Source organism: Taudactylus pleione, unplaced genomic scaffold (assembly GCF_031769625.1).
Source record: "Taudactylus pleione unplaced genomic scaffold, aTauple2 ptg000967l, whole genome shotgun sequence".
Lineage (NCBI taxonomy): Eukaryota > Metazoa > Chordata > Amphibia > Anura > Myobatrachidae > Taudactylus > Taudactylus pleione.
Window position 1 is genome coordinate 7115001 of NW_028285368.1, and position 5000 is coordinate 7120000.

Below are 5000 nucleotides of genomic sequence, written 5' to 3' on the forward strand. Positions count from 1 at the left end.
TCTCGTCTGATCTTGGAAGCTATGCAATGTTGGGCCTGGTTAGTACTTGGATGGGAGACCACCTGGGAATACCAGCTGCTGTAGGTAAGTTTATACTGCCATGACATTCTTTTCTATTACATTTTACATTTAATTTTTTCAACTTATCAATGAATTTACTTGAGTTAAGAAGTAATAGAGGTCTAAAGTTAATGTTTTTGAGCACCTACAGCCCAACCACACTGGACATGCCCAATCTCGTCTGATCTTGGAAGCTATGCAGTCTTGGGCCTGGTTAGTACTTGGATGGGAGACCACCTGGGAATACCAGGAGCTGTAGGTAATTTTATACTGCCATAACATTCTTTTCTATTACATTTTACATTTAATTTTTTCAACTTATCAATGAATTTACTTGAGTAAAGAAGTAAAAGAGGTCTAAAGTTAATGTTTTTGAGCACCTACAGCCAAACCACACTGGAAATGCCCAATCTCATCTGATCTTGGAAGCTATGCAGTGTTGGGCCTGATTAGTACTTGGATGGGAGACCACCTGGGAATACCAGGTGCTGTAGGTAATTTTATACTGCCATAACATTCTTTTCTATTACATTTTATATTACATTTTTTCAACTTATCAATGAATTTACTTGAGTTAAGAAGTAAAAGAGGTCTAAAGTTAAAGTTTTTGAGCACCTACAGCCAAACCACACTGGACATGCCCAATCTCATCTGATCTTGGAATCTGTGCAGTGTTGGGCTTGGTTAGTACTTGGATGGGAGACCACCTGGGAATACCAGGTGCTGTAGGTAATTTTATACTGCCATAACATTCTTTTCTATTACATTTTATATTACATTTTTTCAACTTATCAATGAATTTACTTGAGTTAAGAAGTAAAAGAGGTCTAAAGTTAATGTTTTTGAGCACCTACAGCCAAACCACACTGGACATGCCCAATCTCATCTGATCTTGGAAGCTGTGCAGTGTTGGGCTTGGTTAGTACGTGGATGGGAGACCACCTGGGAATACCAGGTGCTGTAGGTAATTTTATACTGCCATAACATTCTTTTCTATTACATTTTACATTTAATTTTTTCAACTTATCAATGAATTTACTTGAGTTAATAAGTAAAAGAGGTCTAAAGTTAATGTTTTTGAGCACCTACAGCCAAACCACACTGGAAATGCCCAATCTCGTCTGATCTTGGAAGCTATGCAGTGTTGGGCCTGATTAGTACTTGGATGGGAGACCACCTGGGAATACCAGGTGCTGTAGGTAATTTTATACTGCCATAACATTCTTTTCTATTACATTTTATATTACATTTTTTCAACTTATCAATGAATTTACTTGAGTTAAGAAGTAAAAGAGGTCTAAAGTTAAAGTTTTTGAGCACCTACAGCCAAACCACACTGGACATGCCCAATCTCATCTGATCTTGGAAGCTGTGCAGTGTTGGGCTTGGTTAGTACTTGGATGGGAGACCACCTGGGAATACCAGGTGCTGTAGGTAATTTTATACTGCCATAACATTCTTTTCTATTACATTTTATATTACATTTTTTCAACTTATCAATGAATTTACTTGAGTTAAGAAGTAAAAGAGGTCTAAAGTTAATGTGTTTGAGCACCTACAGCCAAACCACACTGGACATGCCCAATCTCATCTGATCTTGGAAGCTGTGCAGTGTTGGGCTTGGTTAGTACTTGGATGGGAGACCACCTGGGAATACCAGGTGCTGTAGGTAATTTTATACTGACATAACATTCTTTTCTATTACATTTTACATTTAATTTTTTCAACTTATCAATGAATTTACTTGAGTTAAGAAGTAAAAGAGGTCTAAAGTTAATATTTTTGAGCACCTACAGCCAAACTACACTGGACATGCCCAATCTCGTCTGATCTTGGAAGCTATGCAGTGTTGGGCCTGGTTAATACTTGGATGGGAGACCACCTGGGAATACCAGGTGCTGTAGGTAATTTTATTCAGCCATAACATTCTTTTCTATTACATTTTACATTTAATTTTTTCAACTTATCAATGAATTTACTTGAGTTAAGAAGTAAAAGAGGTCTAAAGTTAATGTTTTTGAGCACCTACAGCCAAACCACACTGGGCATGCCCAATCTCGTCTGATCTTCGAAACTATGCAGTGTTGGGCCTGTTTAGTACTTGGATGGGAGACCACCTGGTAATACCAGGAGCTGTAGGTAATTTTATACTGCCATAACATTATTTTCTGTTACATTTTACATTTCATTTTTAAACTTATCAATGAATTTACTTGAGTTAAGAAGTAAAAGAGGTCTAAACTTAAAGTTATTGAGCACCTACAGCCAAACCACACTGGACATGCCCAATCTCATCTGATCTTGGAAGCTGTGCAGTGTTGGGCTTGGTTAGTACTTGGATGATTGACCACCTGGGAATACCAGATGCTGTAGGTAATTTTATACTGACATAACATTCTTTTCTATTACATTTTACATTTAATTTTTTCAACGTATCAATTAATTTACTTGAGTTAAGAAGTAAAAGAGGTCTAAAGTTAATGTTTTTGAGCACCTACAGCCAAACCACCCTGGACATGCCCAATCTCGTCTGATCTTGGAAGCTATTCAGTGTTGGGCCTGGTTAGTACTTGGATGGGAGTCCTCCTGGGAATACCAGGTGCTGTAGGTAATTTTATACTGCCATAACATTCTTTTCTATTACATTTTACAATTAATTTTTTCAACTTATCAATCAATTTACTTTAGTTAAGAAGTAATAGAGGTCTAAAGTTAATGTTTTTGAGCACCTACAGCCAAACCACACTGGCCATGCCCAATCTCGTCTGATCTTGGAAGCTATGCAGTGTTGGGCCTGGTTAGTACTTGGATGGGAGACCACCTGGGAATACCAGGTGCTGTAGGTAATTTTATACTGCCATAACATTCTTTTCTATTACATTTTATATTACATTTTTTCAACTTATCAATGAATTTACTTGAGTTAAGAAGTAAAAGAGGTCTAAAGTTAAAGTTTTTGAGCACCTACAGCCAAACCACACTGGACATGCCCAATCTCATCTGATCTTGGAAGCTATGCAGTGTTGGGCCTGGTTAGTACTTGGATGGGAGACCACCTGGGAATACCAGGTGCTGTAGGTAATTTTATACTGCCATAACATTCTTTTCTATTACATTTTACATTTCAATTTTAAACTTATCAATGAATTTACTTGAGTTAAGAAGTAAAAGAGGACTAAAGTTAATGTTCTTGAGCACCTACAGCCAACCCACACTGGACATGCCCAATCTCATCTGATCTTGGAAGCTGTGCAGTGTTGGGCTTGGTTAGTACTTGGATGGGAGACCACCTGGGAATATCAGGTGCTGTAGGTAATTTTATACTGCCATAACATTCTTTTCTATTACATTTTATATTACATTTTTTCAACTTATCAATGAATTTACTTGAGTTAAGAAGTAAAAGAGGTCTAAAGTTAATGTTTTTGAGCACCTACAGCCAAACCACACTGGACATGCCCAATCTCATCTGATCTTGGAAGCTGTGCAGTGTTGGGCTTGGTTAGTACTTGGATGGGAGACCACCTGGGAATACCAGGTGCTGTAGGTAATTTTATACTGACATAACATTCTTTTCTATTACATTTTACATTTAATTTTTTCAACTTATCAATGAATTTACTTGAGTTAAGAAGTAATAGAGGTCTAAAGTTAATGTTTTTGAGCACCTATAGCCAAACCACACTGGCCATGCCCAATCTCGTCTGATCTTGGAAGCTATGCAGTGTTGGGCCTGGTTAGTACTTGGATGGGAGACCACCTGGGAATACCAGGTGCTGTAGGTAATTTTATACTGCCATAACATTCTTTTCTATTACATTTTATATTACATTTTTTCAACTTATCAATGAATTTACTTGAGTTAAGAAGTAAAAGAGGTCTAAAGTTAAAGTTTTTGAGCACCTACAGCCAAACCACACTGGACATGCCCAATCTCATCTGATCTTGGAAGCTGTGCAGTGTTGGGCTTGGTTAGTACTTGGATGGGAGACCACCTGGGAATACCAGGTGCTGTAGGTAATTTTATACTGCCATAACATTCTTTTCTATTACATTTTATATTACATTTTTTCAACTTATCAATGAATTTACTTGAGTTAAGAAGTAAAAGAGGTCTAAAGTTAATGTGTTTGAGCACCTACAGCCAAACCACACTGGACATGCCCAATCTCATCTGATCTTGGAAGCTGTGCAGTGTTGGGCTTGGTTAGTACTTGGATGGGAGACCACCTGGGAATACCAGGTGCTGTAGGTAATTTTATAATGACATAACATTCTTTTCTATTACATTTTACATTTAATTTTTTCAACTTATCAATGAATTTACTTGAGTTAAGAAGTAAAAGAGGTCTAAAGTTAATATTTTTGAGCACCTACAGCCAAACTACACTGGACATGCCCAATTTCGTCTGATCTTGGAAGCTATGCAGTGTTGGGCCTGGTTAATACTTGGATGGGAGACCACCTGGGAATACCAGGTGCTGTAGGTAATTTTATTCAGCCATAACATTCTTTTCTATTACATTTTACATTTAATTTTTTCAACTTATCAATGAATTTACTTGAGTTAAGAAGTAAAAGAGGTCTAAAGTTAATGTTTTTGAGCACCTACAGCCAAACCACACTGGGCATGCCCAATCTCGTCTGATCTTCGAAACTATGCAGTGTTGGGCCTGTTTAGTACTTGGATGGGAGACCACCTGGTAATACCAGGAGCTGTAGGTAATTTTATACTGCCATAACATTATTTTCTGTTACATTTTACATTTCATTTTTAAACTTATCAATGAATTTACTTGAGTTAAGAAGTAAAAGAGGTCTAAACTTAAAGTTATTGAGCACCTACAGCCAAACCACACTGGACATGCCCAATCTCATCTGATCTTGGAAGCTGTGCAGTGTTGGGCTTGGTTAGTACTTGGATGATTGACCACCTGGGA

At 37.4% G+C, this 5000-nt stretch overlaps 4 non-coding genes and 18 pseudogenes across 4 annotated transcripts; all 22 read left to right on the forward strand.

Annotated features, from left to right (window-relative positions):
* Positions 1 to 87, forward strand: part of LOC148461284 (5S ribosomal RNA) — a 119-nt pseudogene extending 32 nt beyond the window's left edge.
* A 116-nt stretch (positions 88 to 203) lies between these two features.
* Positions 204 to 322, forward strand: LOC148461285 (5S ribosomal RNA; annotated as a pseudogene).
* Positions 323 to 438: 116 nt separating this feature from the next.
* Positions 439 to 557, forward strand: LOC148461286 (5S ribosomal RNA). The gene has a single exon (XR_015874520.1). It is a non-coding gene; the product is annotated as a 5S ribosomal RNA (ribosomal RNA).
* A 116-nt stretch (positions 558 to 673) lies between these two features.
* Positions 674 to 792, forward strand: LOC148461287 (5S ribosomal RNA; annotated as a pseudogene).
* A 116-nt stretch (positions 793 to 908) lies between these two features.
* LOC148461288 (5S ribosomal RNA) lies at positions 909 to 1027 on the forward strand (annotated as a pseudogene).
* Positions 1028 to 1143: 116 nt separating this feature from the next.
* Positions 1144 to 1262, forward strand: LOC148461289 (5S ribosomal RNA). The gene has a single exon (XR_015873520.1). It is a non-coding gene; the product is annotated as a 5S ribosomal RNA (ribosomal RNA).
* Positions 1263 to 1378: 116 nt separating this feature from the next.
* Positions 1379 to 1497, forward strand: LOC148461290 (5S ribosomal RNA; annotated as a pseudogene).
* Positions 1498 to 1613: 116 nt separating this feature from the next.
* LOC148461291 (5S ribosomal RNA) lies at positions 1614 to 1732 on the forward strand (annotated as a pseudogene).
* A 116-nt stretch (positions 1733 to 1848) lies between these two features.
* LOC148461292 (5S ribosomal RNA) lies at positions 1849 to 1967 on the forward strand (annotated as a pseudogene).
* A 116-nt stretch (positions 1968 to 2083) lies between these two features.
* LOC148461293 (5S ribosomal RNA) lies at positions 2084 to 2202 on the forward strand (annotated as a pseudogene).
* A 115-nt stretch (positions 2203 to 2317) lies between these two features.
* Positions 2318 to 2436, forward strand: LOC148461294 (5S ribosomal RNA; annotated as a pseudogene).
* Positions 2437 to 2552: 116 nt separating this feature from the next.
* On the forward strand, positions 2553 to 2671 carry LOC148461295 (5S ribosomal RNA; annotated as a pseudogene).
* Positions 2672 to 2787: 116 nt separating this feature from the next.
* Positions 2788 to 2906, forward strand: LOC148461296 (5S ribosomal RNA). The gene has a single exon (XR_015874085.1). It is a non-coding gene; the product is annotated as a 5S ribosomal RNA (ribosomal RNA).
* Positions 2907 to 3022: 116 nt separating this feature from the next.
* Positions 3023 to 3141, forward strand: LOC148461297 (5S ribosomal RNA). Its single transcript, XR_015874256.1, has one exon. It is a non-coding gene; the product is annotated as a 5S ribosomal RNA (ribosomal RNA).
* A 115-nt stretch (positions 3142 to 3256) lies between these two features.
* On the forward strand, positions 3257 to 3375 carry LOC148461298 (5S ribosomal RNA; annotated as a pseudogene).
* A 116-nt stretch (positions 3376 to 3491) lies between these two features.
* LOC148461299 (5S ribosomal RNA) lies at positions 3492 to 3610 on the forward strand (annotated as a pseudogene).
* A 116-nt stretch (positions 3611 to 3726) lies between these two features.
* LOC148461300 (5S ribosomal RNA) lies at positions 3727 to 3845 on the forward strand (annotated as a pseudogene).
* A 116-nt stretch (positions 3846 to 3961) lies between these two features.
* On the forward strand, positions 3962 to 4080 carry LOC148461301 (5S ribosomal RNA; annotated as a pseudogene).
* A 116-nt stretch (positions 4081 to 4196) lies between these two features.
* LOC148461302 (5S ribosomal RNA) lies at positions 4197 to 4315 on the forward strand (annotated as a pseudogene).
* Positions 4316 to 4431: 116 nt separating this feature from the next.
* Positions 4432 to 4550, forward strand: LOC148461303 (5S ribosomal RNA; annotated as a pseudogene).
* A 116-nt stretch (positions 4551 to 4666) lies between these two features.
* Positions 4667 to 4785, forward strand: LOC148461304 (5S ribosomal RNA; annotated as a pseudogene).
* Positions 4786 to 4900: 115 nt separating this feature from the next.
* The window catches only part of LOC148461305 (5S ribosomal RNA), a 119-nt pseudogene continuing 19 nt past the window's right edge, over positions 4901 to 5000 (forward strand).